The 15306-nt window shown below is 47.8% G+C and overlaps 2 protein-coding genes across 2 annotated transcripts in view; both read right to left on the bottom strand.

Moving 5' to 3' along the window:
* LOC309550250 (uncharacterized protein) overlaps positions 1–15306 on the bottom strand; it is a gene marked incomplete at both ends in the record, with an annotated part of 974848 nt that overhangs the window by 781080 nt on the left and 178462 nt on the right. The gene's annotated exons all lie outside the window — the stretch shown is intronic.
* LOC309550781 (gastrula zinc finger protein XlCGF66.1-like) overlaps positions 1–15306 on the bottom strand; it is a 353589-nt gene that overhangs the window by 259805 nt on the left and 78478 nt on the right. The window lies entirely within an intron of this gene.

The raw sequence follows: 15306 nt of genomic DNA, 5'->3' as shown, positions 1-15306 counted from the left end.
TACAGCCGAGCTGCATTTATAATATTGGCCACACGGTGGCAGTGTTTCCCAGCAATATAGGCGGCTGTAGTTACAAAATAGACCACACAGTGGCAGTGTTTTCCAGCAAATACAGCCGAGCTGCAGTTATAAAATTGGCCACACGGTGGCAGTGTTTCCCAGCAATGTAGGCGGCTGCAGTTACAAAATTGGCCACACGGTGGCAGTGTTTCCCAGCAATGTAGGCGGCTGCAGTTACAAAATTGGCCACACGGTGGCAGTGTTTCCCAGCAATACAGCTGAGCTGCAGTTACAAAATTGACCACACGGTGGCAGTGTTTCCCAGCAATACAGCCGAGCTGCATTTATAATTTTGGCCACACGGTGGCAGTGTTTCCCGGCAATACAGCCGAGCTGCAGTTACAAAATTGGCCACACGGTGGCAGTGTTTCCCAGCAATACAGCCGAGCTGCATTTATAATATTGGCCACACGGTGGCAGTGTTTCCCAGCAATATAGGCGGCTGCAGTTACAAAATAGACCACACAGTGGCAGTGTTTTCCAGCAAATACAGCCGAGCTGCAGTTACAAAATTGACCACACGGAGGCAGGGTTTCCCTGCAATATAGGTGGCTGCAGTTATAAAATTGACCACGCGGTGGCAGTGTTTCCCAGCAATACAGCCGAGCTGCATTTATAATATTGGCCACATGGTGGTAATGTTTCCCAGCAATATAGGTGGCTGCAGTTACAAATTTGACCACACGGTAGCAGTGTTTCCCAGCAAATACAGCCGAGCTGCAGTTATAAAATTGGCCACATGGTGGCAGTGTTTCCCAGCAATGTAGGTGGCTGCAGTTACACAATTGGCAGTGTTTTCCAGCAATACAGACTAGCTGCAGTTATAGAATTGACCACATGGTGGCAGTGTTTCTCAACAATATAGGCGGCTGCAGTTACAATATTGACCATACAATGGCAGTGTTTCCCAGCAATATAGGTGGCTGCAGTTACATAATTGACCACAAGGTGGCAGTGTTTCCCAGCAATACAGACGAGCTGCAGTTACAACATTTGCCACACGGTGGCAGTGTTTCTCGACAAACCTTCAGTTTCTATTAGAGATAATATGTGACATGTGACTGTTCCATTTCTTGTTGTTGGAGAGAATTGGAACTGCACTGATATTGTTATAAAAATACCAACAATTACAAATCTGCATTTTATTTACATTGTAAAACGTCCATATATATTTCTCATTTATTTAACCTCTTGCTGTCTGGGGCATTTTTCACATCCATGTACAAATCAGCATATTTTTTATGCTATAAAATGACTTAGAACCAGGGGCGGACTGGGCCGGGGGGCAGGGAGGCATTTTCCCCCTGGGCAGCGCTGATCTCCTGTACAAAGGCCGATGTGTCGCCAGCTCAGAACTGCGCATGTGCAATTCCGGAGCTGGCCGAGTGAGGCTGTACAGGCGTGAACTCTTATCCCTCCATCCAGCACTAGGAGGCAGGCAGCCAGCGATGTGTACTGTCAAGGGGCTGACAGTCTGTGTTACAGAGTGAGTTACCCAGCCCCTCCCTCCTCCATACCAATGGTTGGTAGTGGATCTGCTCTCTCTTTGGGCGGGAAAGTTTAAACTGAGCAGTCTACTCGGCAGCCAGAGCCTCTCTTCCCTCCTTCCAGCTATTCCTCCCCCTCCCCCTCTCTGCAGCTGGCAGTCTTCCTGCATGTTGCCCCTAGCCCCATAGACCTCTATTAGGTTGCACATTTTTACTGCATGTTCTGAAAGTGCACAAAAAGTCCTGTATGCTGCATCTTTGGTGCACTTCCAGAAAATGCAGGCAAAACGGAAAACCTACACGAAGGCTAAGGGACTGCGGCGAAGGAAAAGTGCCAGTGCACCTGCACTGCAGCCAAACCGCAGCACACTGTGTGAGCCCAAAGGCTTGTATTCACTTACAGCAGGCACTGACACTCCACTGAAAAGTGATCCATGCTCAGGTCACTTTTCAGAGGCATTTGACAGGCAGTGGGAGTTGTTATCACATTTCCTTCCTGCCTGTTTTAAAGAGGTTGTAAACCTCAGATTTATTTTTATTTTTTTAACCACTTAAGCCCTGGAAGATTTTACCCCCTTCCTGACCAGGGGGTATTTTGCGATTCGGCACTGCGTGACTTTAACAGATAATTGCGCGGTCGTGCGACGCTGTACCCAAATGAATTTGACGTCCTTTTTTTTCCACAAACAGAGCTTTCTTTTGGTGGTATTTGATCACCCGTGCGATTTTTTGATCATGCGCTATAAACAAAAAAAGAGCGCAAATTTTGCAAAAATAACAATATTTTTCACATTTTTTTATATGAAATTCCCCCCAAAAATAATGTAAAAATCTAATTTTTTAAAAATTTTTGGCCAATTTGTTTTCTGCTACATATATTTGTTAAGAAAAAACACAATAAACGTATTTTGATTGGTTTGCGCACTAACTTTGCAATAAAGTTATTGCGTTTACTAACTAAGGGAAAGATTTTTGTCATTTTTGTTGTTTTTTTTTTTTAACGAGTAATGGCGGCGATCTGCAATTTTTTTTGCGGTACTGTGACATTGCGGCGGACAGATCGAACCCTTGACTGACATTTTTGACACTTTTGGGGGTACCAGTGACATTTCTACAGTAATCAGTGCTATACATATGCACTGTTACTGTAAAAATGACACTGGGAGGGAAGGGGTTAACTTTATTGGAGAGGGAGGGGTTAAGTGTGTCCCTAGGGGCGTGTTTCTTACTGTCATTGGATGTTGCTGTGTGTGTAACAGCAGAGAGCTACGGTCCTACATAGCAGGACTGAGCGATCTGTGCTTTTACACAGGGAGAATGACAGGTGGCTTTGTTTACATCAGCCGCCTGCCTTTCTCCCTCTCTACCCGACGATCGCGAGTGACCGGCGGAAACGCGCCGGCTTCTTCGGGTACGAGCGGGGGTGGGAGCACGCCTCCGACGGCGCACATTTGTCCCCTATTCGCTCCCAGGCTAGTGACGTACCGGTACGTCACTTTGCCTGGGAGGGGCTGACCGCCGCCGTATATAGCCGGGCGGCGGTCGGCAAGTGGTTAAAGTACACCTGAAAGGCAAACACATAATGAGCTAGTATGCATCGCATACTAGCTCATTATGAAATACTAACCTTAGAAAAGCCCCGAAGCGCCGACCGCTCACCTCTCCCATGGGTGACATGTTCTGTCACCCTTCTTCCGGGTTCGCGGCATCCGGCCATCTGATTGGCTGGACCCGCGATTACGTCACTCCCGTGCATGCGCGCGGGAGCCGACGGTCACGGCACGGGGCTTTGAAGGAACGGCACCAGCGGCCGTTCCTTCAGAGCGCATGCACCAGTGACGTCACTGGCTGCATGTAAGGTAAATATCTCCTAAACGGTACATGTTTAGGATATATTTGCAGTACCTATAGGTAAGTCTTATCATAGGATCATCTATAGGTACAACTTCCCGAGGAGGGTTTACTTCCTCTTTAACTTCGTCAATGCCAGGTGATGGCACAATTCACTTTGAACTCCACCTTATTTTCATTACTCTTTGTAGGTATTAGATGTGCTCCCACCTCATTGTTTGCACTTCTATTACCTAAAGAGAGTTATGAAAATAAGGTGGAGTTCAAAGTGAATTTCTGCACCTAGGTGGAGCCCCCCTTTTAGAAGATTTGAGGGTTTTAACCACTTGCCGACCGCCTAAGGACGATTTACATCGGCAGTCAGCCCCTCACAGGCAAAGTGACGTAGTACTACGTCGCTAGCCTGTGAGGCTCTAGGGAGCGAGCGCACACCGCTGGAGGCGCACTCCCGCTCACGGACCCCCCCACGCGAGTGACCGGTGGACCCGATGTCCGCCGGTCACTTGCGATCGTCGGTTACAGAGGGAGAAAGGCAGGCGGCTAATGTAAACAAAGCCGCCTGTCATTCTTCCCTATGTAACAGCACAGATCATTCGGTCCTGCTATGTAGGACCGTAGCTCTCTGCTGTTACATTACTAGCCACATCCAATCACAGTTAGAATCACGCCCCTAGGGACACACTTAACCCCTCCCTCTCAAATAAAGTTAACCCCTTCACTGCCAGTGTCATTTTTACAGTAACAGTGTATATGTATAGCACTGATTACTGCAGTAATGTCACTGGTACCCCCAAAAGTGTCAAAAATGTCAGTCAAGGGTCCGATCTGTTCGCCGCAATGTCGCAGTACCGCAAAAAAAATCGCAGATTGCCGCCATTACTCGTTAAAAAAAACCAATAAAAATGACAAAAGACTTTCCCTTAGTTAGTAAACGCAATAACTTTTGCGCAAACCAATCAAAATACGCTTATTGTGATTTTCTTACCAAACACATGTAGCAGAAAACAAATTGGCCTAAAATGTTAAAAAATTTAGATTTTTTCATTTGTTTTTGGGGAATTTTATATAAGAAATGTGAAAAATATTGTTATTTTTGCAAAATTGTCGCTCTGTTTTTGTTTATAGCGCATGATCAAAAAATCGCACAGGTGATCAAATACCACCAAAAGAAAGCTCTGTTTGTGGGGAAAAAAGGACGTCAAATTAGTTTGGGTACAGCGTCACACGTCCGCGCAATTGTCCGCTAAAGTCACGCAGTGCCGAATCGCAAAATAGGCCCTGGTCAGGAAGGGGGTAAAATCTTCCGGGGCTTAAGTGGTTAATAAAGCCAGAGACTAGTGGACTTAGGCCACCATAGACAGATTTACATTTCTGCTGAACCGGCAGAATTTCAATCTATGTGCAGACTGGTTGTACAGAATTCGATCAATTGACTCTTCAGTACAACCAGCTTGTCTTTATTTTTTGTCGATCATTGTCGACATTCTGATGGCTGGGAAACTTTCTTCACAGAGCACACCCCAATGCACGGCTCCTACGGAAGCTTGGTAAATCAAATGCCAGGCTTCCCTAGTATTACACCTGTGTGGCTGCGACCAAGTCTGGGCACAAGCCAGCACAGGCTCTTGGAAACAGAGGAGGGTGGTCAGTAAGAGGAGAGCTGGGATATGACGTTACTTACTGTATATCATATCTCTGCCACTCCTAAACCTACTCCACTGCAGCACCAGACCCGCAATGCCCTTATCTGGCTCTGGGGGCCGGTGCACCGGTATGTGCTTTTCTCACTACCTGCAATTGACACAGGAGGAGCCTGCAGCCTGGAGAATCTGGTGGTCATGCCCAGGGAGACAGCAGGACTTGCGTGTTTAGCCTGCTGCACTTACTGTAACTCTCGGCTACTCTGCTCGCTTGGCTTGCCCAGTGGTGTGGCGCTCACTCATCAGAGAAGGTCCAGACTCCACAAGTAGCGCTTAGTGTGGCGGCAGTGACAGCACAGTCTTTTGCCTTCATCTTCCTGCAGTCTTTTTGATCTATGTAATAGGAGTGGGGAAGGCGCAGGCTCTCTGCCTCAGTCTCTCTGGTGGCATTAATGTGGAACAGTCTCTGAGAGATTGCCGCTGCTGAGAGAAGCCCCCACAGAGAGTGACCGCTCCACTCTGCCCCCACAGAGAGTGACCGCTCCACTCTGCCCGCACATAGAGTGACCACTCCACTCTGCCCACACAGAGAGTGACCGCTCCACTCTGCCCCCACAGAGAGTGACCGCTCCACTCTGCCCCCACAGAGAGTGACCGCTCCACTCTGCCCGCACATAGAGTGACCGCTCCACTCTGCCCGCACATAGAGTGACCGCTCCACTCTGCCCGCACAGAGAGTGACCACTCCTCTCTGCCTGCACATAGAGTGACCGCCCACACAGAGAGTGACCACTCCACTCTGCCCGCACAGAGAGTGACCGCCCACACAGAGAGTGACCGCTCCACTCTGCCCACACAGAGAGTGACCGCTCCTCTCTGCCCACACAGAAAGTTAGGACCGGATTAACATAGGGACTATTGGAGCTGCAGCACCAGGCCCCCACCATAATATAGGCCCTGGCCCGGCAAGGTCCATTATCACTGCTGTTTTCTGTCACTTGTAAACACAGAAGCCCGGATTCTGTGCTACAAGTGACAGCGGGCTGCTCCTTCAGAACCTCCCTGCATGTCCCTGGATTCAGGGACGGTGTACTGGCAGTCTAGCTCTACATTCAGTGTGACCGTCCAGCATAGTGTCAGTGAGAGTGAGAGGAGCAGAGCTGTCAAATCGGAGCTCTGATGTTGGGGATGGGCGGGCTAGATATGGAGCTCCTCCTCCCTTTCATCCACAGCCAGTCAGCAGGCAGTATCGCACTCCTCCCCCGCCCCTCTCCAGCCCGCCACATTTGACTGGGAGCACCAGGGATGTAAATGCAAGGCAAGAAGGTATGACAACAATTAGAGCAATGTCACATGTAATTCTGGTGGGCTGCAGTGTGTTCCAGATATCTGTGTGTTCAGGCAGTGTGCAGGTTATCGATCAGCCTCCTCTCCCCTCACTCCTTATGTTTTATCTCCCTGAGCTGTACATTGCCTGATACACTGATAAGAAGACGCTGCAGCAACACCAGGAACAAATGACTGGTAACCATTTCAGCTTCCATTCAGCTAGTTTGAGCTGTGTGTGCTGCATGGGGTTTTTATTTTATTTTTGGAGCATTTACTGTTGGTTCAGGTTAGAAACTTCAGAGACCCATTACCTGTTTACTGAACTGTTTGTAAGACAATTTTTATTTTGGAAATTGGATGTGCTGCTGTCTTCTGTCACTTTTACTGACTTGATCTTGCAGAGCTGGTTTAAATAGAGTGGAGCAGCCCTGCGATACCATACACTTTTACACCGGGTTCAGCTGTAAACTCAGTCCCTGACCATCTCTTGAATCAACCATGTCTGCAATCTCTGACCATCTCCTATAGTATGTCTGCGGTCTCTGACCATCTCCTGTACCATGTCTGCAGTCTCTGACCATCTCTTGTACCATGTCTGCAGTGTCTGACCATCTCCTGTATCATGTCTGCAGTCTCTGACCATCTCTTGTACCATGTCTGCAGTCTCTGACAATCTCCTGTACTATATCTGCCGTCTCTGACCATCTCCTGTACCATGTCTGCAGTCTCTGACCATCTCTTGTACCATGTCTGCAGTCTCTGACAATCTCCTGTACCATGTCCGCACTCTCTGACCATCTCCTGTACCATGTCTGCACTCTCTGACCATCTCCTGTATCATGTCTGCACTCTCTGACCATCTCCTGTACTATATCTGCAGTCTCTGATCATCTCCTGTACCATCTCTGCACTCTCTGACCATCTCCTGTACTATGTCTGCACTCTCTGACCATCTCCTGTACCATGTCTGCACTCTCTGACCATCTTCTGTACCATGTCTGCACTCTCTGACCATCTCCTGTACCATGTCTGCACTCTCTGACCATCTCATCTCCTGTACATGTCTGCACTCTCTGACCATCTCCTGTACCATGTCTGCAGTCTCTGACCATCTCCTGTACCATGTCTGCAGTCTCTGACCATCTCCTGTAGCATGTCTGCAGTCTCTGACCATCTCCTGTACCATGTCTGCAGTCTCTGATCATCTCCTGTACCATGTCTGCAGTCTCTGACCATCTCCTGTAGTATGTCTGCAGTCTCTGACCATCTCCTGTACCATGTCTGCACTCTCTGACCATCTCCTGTACCATGTCTGCAGTCTCTGACCATCTCCTGTAGTATGTCTGCAGTCTCTGACCATCTCCTGTACCATGTCTGCAGTCTCTGATCATCTCCTGTACCATGTCTGCAGTCTCTGACCATCTCCTGTAGTATGTCTGCAGTCTCTGACCATCTCCTGTACCATGTCTGCACTCTCTGACCATCTCCTGTACCATGTCTGCAGTCTCTGACCATCTCCTGTAGTATGTCTGCAGTCTCTGACCATCTCCTGTACCATGTCTGCAGTCTCTGATCATCTCCTGTACCATGTCTGCAGTCTCTGACCATCTCCTGTAGTATGTCTGCAGTCTCTGACCATCTCCTGTACCATGTCTGCACTCTCTGACCATCTCCTGTACCATGTCTGCAGTCTCTGACCATCTCCTGTAGTATGTCTGCAGTCTCTGACCATCTCCTGTACCATGTCTGCAGTCTATGATCATCTCCTGTAACATGTCTGTAGTCTCTGACCATCTCCTGTACCATGTCTGCAGTCTCTGACCATCTCCTGTAGTATGTCTGCAGTCTCTGACCATCTCCTGTACCATGTCTGCACTCTGATCATCTCCTGTACCATGTCTGGTTTGCAGTCTCTCACCATCTCCTGTAGTGTCTCTCTGGTGTGTGAGTGATGTGAGGTGTATATTTTTTATACAGGCTGCGGGTGAGTGACATTACACAGACCCACCCACACACAGAAAATAATATTCACACATATACTGACAAAATATAATACACACACAAAAATTACATGTATACAGTCATTACATACAGAAGAAAACAAAAAAATGGGTAATAGCCCTGCCCTATGCACGTAGCCTCCTCCTGAACCTTGACCCTGCAAGTAGCCTCCTACTGAACCTGTGTATTACGCTGTCCTGAACCCAGCGCTCTGTATATTACTCTGCCCTGAACCCAGCGCTCTGTGTATTATGCTGTCCTAAACCCAGTGCTCTGTGTATTCCGCAGTCCTGAACCCAGCATTTTGTATGTATTATGCTGTCCTGAACCCAGCGCTCTGTGTATTACACTGTCCTGAACCCAGCGCTCTGTGTATTACGCTGTCCTGAACCCAGCACTCTGTGTATTACACTGTCCTGAACCCAGCGCTCTGTGTATTAAGCTGTCCTGAACCCAGCACTCTGTGTATTATGCTGTCCTGAACCCAGCACTCTGTGTATTATGCTGTCCTGAACCCAGCACTCTGTGTATTATGTTGTCCTGAACCCAGCTTCCTATGTATTATGCTGTCCTGACCCCAGCACTCTGTGTATTACGCTGTGTTGAACCCAGCTCCCTATGTATTACGCTGTCCTGAACCCAGCATTCTGTGTTTTACGTTGTCCTGAACCAGCTCTCTATGTATTATGCTGTCCTGAACCCAGCTCCCTATGTATTATGCTGTCCTGAACCCAGCATTCTGTGTTTTATGTTGTCCTGGACCCAGCTCCCTATGTATTATGCTGTCCTGAACCCAGCATTCTGTGTTTTACGTTGTCCTGGACCCAGCTCCCTATGTATTATGCTGTCCTCAACCCAGCACTCTATGTATTATGCTGTCCTGACCCCAGCACTCTGTGTATTACGCTGTGTTGAACCCAGCACTCTGTGTATTACGCTGTGTTGAACCCAGCATTCTGTGTATTACTCTCTCTTGTCCTTAACCCTGTGCTTGTGTGTTATGCATTCCTGGTTTTATTTAACAATGTTTCTTTAGGACCCTCCCCATGTACAATTTGGCCACACCCACCCAATGATGTGACCCTGGGCCCAGCCGCCCAAAAAGAACAGGCCATGCATGGAAAGCAATGGGCCGACAGGGAGAGGTCTCCCCTGGCCTGACCGGTTCTGCATTCCGCATGGATCACCTGGGCCGGGTGGTGGGATTAATAATGGGCACTGCGGGCAGTCCTAATGGAAGCCAGGTATTCAGCTTCTGTAATGTTGTGTTAGCTCTGCACAGCTGCGCCCTTCAACGTCACCTCAGGGCGCACCTCCTACACTGATGCAGGGCTCTTATGGAAGCCTGGGACTTCCATAGCATTTGGCCTGCGCACGCCGACACACAACCCTTAAGGCCCACCAAAATCCCCAGCACCAGGCCCATATTGCTCTTAATCCGGCCCTGCAGAGAGTGACCGCTCCACTCTGCCCGCACAGAGAGTGACCGCTCCACCCTGCCCACACAGAGAGTGACCGCTCCACCCTGCCCACACAGAGAGAGAGAGAGAGACTGCTCCACACTGCCTGCACAGAGAGACAGACTGCTCCACAGAGAAACTGCAATGTGGAGCGGTCCCTCTCCCTGTGCCGGCAATGTGGAGTGGTCTCTCTCTCTCTATCTGTTCAAGCAAGGTGGAGCGGTCTCTATCTGTGCAGGCAATGTGGAGCAGTCTCTTTCTCTCTGTGAAGGCAATGTGGATCAGTCTCTCCCTTGCTGTGCAGGCAATGTGGAGCGATTTTTCTCTCTATGCATGCAATGTGGATCAGTCTCTCTCGCGCTCTCTCTCTCTCTGTGCAGATGATATGGAGCGGTCTCTCTCTCTGTGCAGGCAATGTGGAGCTGTCTCTCTCTTTGTGCAGGCAATGGGGCGCGGTCTCTCTCTTTGTGCAGGCATTGTGGTGAGGTCTCTCTCTGCGGGCAATGTGGGGTTGTCTCTCTCTTTCTCTGTGTGGGCAATGTGGAGCAGTCTCTCTCGCGCTCTCTCTCTCTGTGCAGATCATATGGAGCGGTCTCTCTCTCTGTGCAGGCAATGTGGAGCTGTCTCTCTCTTTGTGCAGGCAATGGAGCGCGGTCTCTCTCTTTGTGCAGGCATTGTGGTGAGGTCTCTCTCTGCGGGCAATGTGGGGTTGTCTCTCTCTTTCTCTGTGTGGGCAATGTGGAGCAGTCTCTCTCGCGCTCTCTCTCTCTCTCTGTGCAGGCAATGTGGAGCGGTCTCTCTCTTTGTGCAGGCAATGGAGCGCGGTCTCTCTCTTTGTGCAGGCAATGTGGGGTTGTCTCTCTCTCTCTCTGCGGGCAATGTGGGGTTGTCTCTCTCTTTCTCTGTGTGGGCAATGTGGAGCAGTCTCTCTCTATCTCTCTGTGAGGGAAATGTGGTGCAGATGGATGGGGAGCCGATTCGGTGGTTCAATGGGCCACTCGACTGGACTTGCCCCCCAGACCTAAGGCTGCCAGTCCTCCCCTGCTTAGAACCCCCAAACATGAAATATATTCCAAAAGCAGAGACCCTGGGGAATAAATTGGGGATTTTTTTGCCACATCAAATTTTCAGGAAATAATACACAAATTTGAATGCACATAAATACAATAGAATACCCATTTTATCGGTAAGATATAAAATATAATGTTGTGGCAAGTAAATTTATACCAAAAATGTGAAGAATAAAAATTGCACACGCCTGTGACAAACTACGGAGCCTAAAATTATCCATAGGTGTCCCTTATAAAAGCCTTTCTAGGTTTACAGCTTATCGGTAAATGTGATCTCTGCTGGTAGAATTCTTCTCTCACACTGATGTTCATGGCGATACCTCACATCATTAATTTCGGCATCTTTAACCCATTTTCGCCCGAAATGGAATAGGCCCATTTTCAGCCGAAAATTTTGGTTGCCGAAAATTCAGTGCACCACTACCTCACATGGATGGCGATACCTCACATGGATGGCCATACATCACATACCTTTACATTTTTGCTACCACAAGGAACATCCCTTGTGATAGCTTTGTCAGGGACAGGTACTCTTTATGGAGAAATCCAGGGTCTATCTGATCCCTCCTCTGCCTCCAAGTTAGCTGATCCAACAGAGCCCTAAAAATTGAATTGATGGAATCCTCGCCATGAGTCTGCTTTATCCGCATCCCATCCAAGACATATGTATCTCACAAAAGTAAGTACACCCCTCACATTTTTGTAAATATTTTGTTCTATCTTTTCATGTGACAACACTGAAGAAATGACACTTTGCTACAATGTAAAGTAGTGAGTGTACAGCTTGTATAACAGTGTAAATTTGCTGTCCCCTCAAAATAACTCAACACACAGCCATTAATGTCTAAACCACAGGCAACAAAAGTGAGTACACCCCTAAGTGACAATGTCCAAATTGGGCCCAAAGTGTCAATATTTTGTGTGGCCACCATTATTTTCCAGCACTGCCTTAACCCCCTTGGGCATGGAGTTCACCAGAGCTTCACAGGTTGCCACTGGAGTCCTCTTCCACTTCTCCATGATGACATCACAAAGCTGGTGGATGTTAGAGACCTTGCGCTCCTCCACCTTCTGTGAGGATCCCCCACAGATGCTCAATAGGGTTTAGGTCTGGAGACAGTAATAAGATATATTCAGTAATAAAGTACATGGCCGTCACTAAATGTTACATCTAAGTGAAGAGAGGAAATATCTATACCTACACGAACCTTATGATATATACCAACTTATCCTTATATATGTATGATGTACATGAGTGAAATTAGTAGGAGACATTGATCTCCTGTGTACGAGCTGAGCTCAGTTTGGGGCCAGTTTCCTCATTTTATTGAGATCTGGTTTTAGATAAATCAATAAATGTTATTTTAGGATAAATCCATGTAGTTGTTATCTGTCTCATGCTGTGCCCTTAAAGTCCACACATATGACAGTGGTTCCTTGTGAACATCTGTAGTTTCCATTTCTCTGAACAGATAGGATGTTGGAACTCTCATGTTGGCTCTGGTTTTTCTTCTCCTATCCAAGTTCTCCAAATAAAACATAAAAACACATCCCCTAGACTGGTCATTGGAGACAACGAGCGGAAGAGTGTGTGCACCTGGCTGTGTGAAAATACCCTGTATCTGGCTGTGGAGTAATCAGTGGGAGGCCCGGGTACACCAATATCCAAGCGGCTCCTGCAGGGGTACCGCTACACAGAAAGCAAACCGTGCTTCAACAAACAGTTCTCTCCTCAGGACAGAAAAGAAGACAAAGGTAGGCGACTGCACCAAACTTTGATAAGATGCTGCAATGCACATCGATCACCCAGAGAGCAGAGTCCTCTCCATAGGTTTTCCTTTTGGTTACTCCCTAGCAGCCCGCATGGCGTCTGCTCCCTTCTGCTGACCTCAAGCCAAACATACTCACGTGTCCCGGACCTCTTCCACAGGGCAATCGAAGCATCCGCAGGGCGACCCGGATCCCAGAGGCAGGAACACAACTGCTATATCTGGGTTGGGCACGCTTAGGAGACATGTGCAGAATGGAAACATTTGTTTTGTTTCGGATAGATTCATTATGTTACTAATTTCGTTTCATTCTGGAATTTGGAATTCTTTTAGTTTGGTTTTGGAATTTGTTTAGTTTTCGTTAAATTTATTTTCCTTTTCGCTAAAATTTGTTTAGTTTATTAATCTAAAGAATTCAAACTTATCAGAACGATCAGAATTCCGATTGGTCGAGAAACAATCGACTGATTGGAATTCTGAGTGAAGAAATAGCTGGTTGTTAAGCAGGGGGCTGGGAAGCCGGCCGCCCGCATCCTTACCAACCGACGACTCATCAGCCGTCAGCGGGCTTCCCCAATGACAGATGAATGGAAAGAAAAGAATGCCGGCATTGCCCAGCAATAGAAAATGTTTAAAAAAATGACAAGGGGTCTCCCCCCGCCCCCCAGGCTATACCAGGACCATGCCAAAATGTAAAAAAAAATAATTGACGTGGGGTCCCCCAAAATAAATATCAGACCTTTACCTGAGCATGCAGTTCGGCAAGTCAGAAAAGGGGGGACGAGCAAGACCCCCCCTCCTAACCCATACCAGACCCCATACCATGTTGATGGGGACAAGGGCCTCTTCCCCACAACCGTGGCCTGTGCTTGTGGTGGTCTGCAGGCAGGGGGCTTGTCATTTTCTGAAAGCCCCTTTTACCAAGGGACCCCCCCCCCCCATGTGAATGAGTATCAGGACCATAGTACCTGTACCTATTCACCAAAAAAGTGTCAAAAAGTAATAAAAACACACACACAATTTTTGAAAAATCCTTTATTATAAAATAAAAACCAGCGTCCCCCGATGTAGATCCGTCATCAATCACAAAGCCCGCCGCACCCGGAAAAATAAATAAATAGAGAAGCTCTCGCCATCATGGAGACCCTCTGCCTACTGCAGGCTCCCCGTTTCACATATTTTATATAGGTAAGGGGCGGGGCCACCTGTCTACATCACCTGGTGGCACCGCCCTTTCTGACGTCAGGGACCCAGCATGCACCGATCCATGAGGCCAGAAGGGGCAGTGCCTCCAGGTGATGTAGAAAGATGACCCCGCCCTTTTCCTATGTATGGAGGAGGAGCCTGCAGTAGGTTTTTTTTAAATAAAGGATTTTTCAAAATTTGTGTGTGTTTTTATTACTTTTTGACAATTTTTGGTGAATAGGTACGGGTAATATGTTCCCGATACTCATTCACATGGGGGGGGCGGAATATGGGGGCCCCCTTGGTAAAAGAGGCTTTCATATTATGACAAGCCCCCTGCCTGCACCTGCAGACCCCCACAAGCACAGGCCACGGTTGTGGGGAAGATGCCCTTGTCTCCATCAACATGGGGACAAGGTGCTTCGGGGTGGGGGGGAATAGCTTACCCAAAGCACCCACCCCCCCATGTTGAGGACTTGTTTCCTGGTATGGTCGATCGTTTTTTTGTCTGATCCGAATTTGAATCATTCTGAAAAGTTAGAATTTCGTTAGAAAACAAATAAACAAAACCAATTTTAACAGATTTCAACAAAATTCATTACAATTTCATTTGGAGATTTGGATACATCCGAATCTAGGAATAACCAAAAATTTGTTGGAATTTGTTTTTGCACCGAAACGGATTTCACGTGTCTAACACTTAATGGCCACCCGCTAACAGCTGGGCTCCCAGCCAATGCAAATGGCCGCCGATGGCAGGGCCCACTCTCCAGGCATGGATCCTCTACATATGTGTGCCATAACACCACCCTGCTGATAGCTGGGGACTTAATAACCACTCGGGACATCCTGGAAGACTTCTGGATACCAAAGGAAGCTCCTGACATCCCGCACAGCTGCCCAGCACCAGACCCGCCCACCAATGCTTCCAATAGGTAGGAAAAATTCATACAAAAATGGTCCTATAAGTGAGGAGGACAAAAAAGGAACGCAGCCATTGGCTTATCCTGAACATTTATGGGGCGGGGTCTCATGGGGGAGGAACGAGGGCGAGGCTACCCAAACGTATGCTGCCATTGACATCTGTCAGGAAAGCACATTATGGCCACCAGATGGAATTGACCTTTATAGGAAATTCCAATTCACCATGACTGGGGGAATGCGGGTCACATTTCATCAACACATTTATAACAACCAGATCTGTAAGTGTTTGTGAAATCTTCCCGCACAAAATGTACTCAGCCAATGAAAGGTAAGGACTCCATTTTTATTTTTCTCCTGCTATCAATTGCCAACACGAGACAACACTTCATCCATGTCTTTGGTGATCTCTGATCTCCTTATGAAGTGTTTCTTACATGATGAAGATCAGCCATGGAGTATATCTGACGTGTATATCAGGGTGTGCTTCTTCCCCATATGTCCACCAACATTCATATAGAAGACATTTCCCG

This window comes from Pelophylax lessonae, assembly GCF_965119305.1.
Source record: "Pelophylax lessonae genome assembly, chromosome: 3".
Taxonomy (NCBI): domain Eukaryota; kingdom Metazoa; phylum Chordata; class Amphibia; order Anura; family Ranidae; genus Pelophylax; species Pelophylax lessonae.
This window is presented reverse-complemented; position numbering and strand designations above follow the sequence as displayed.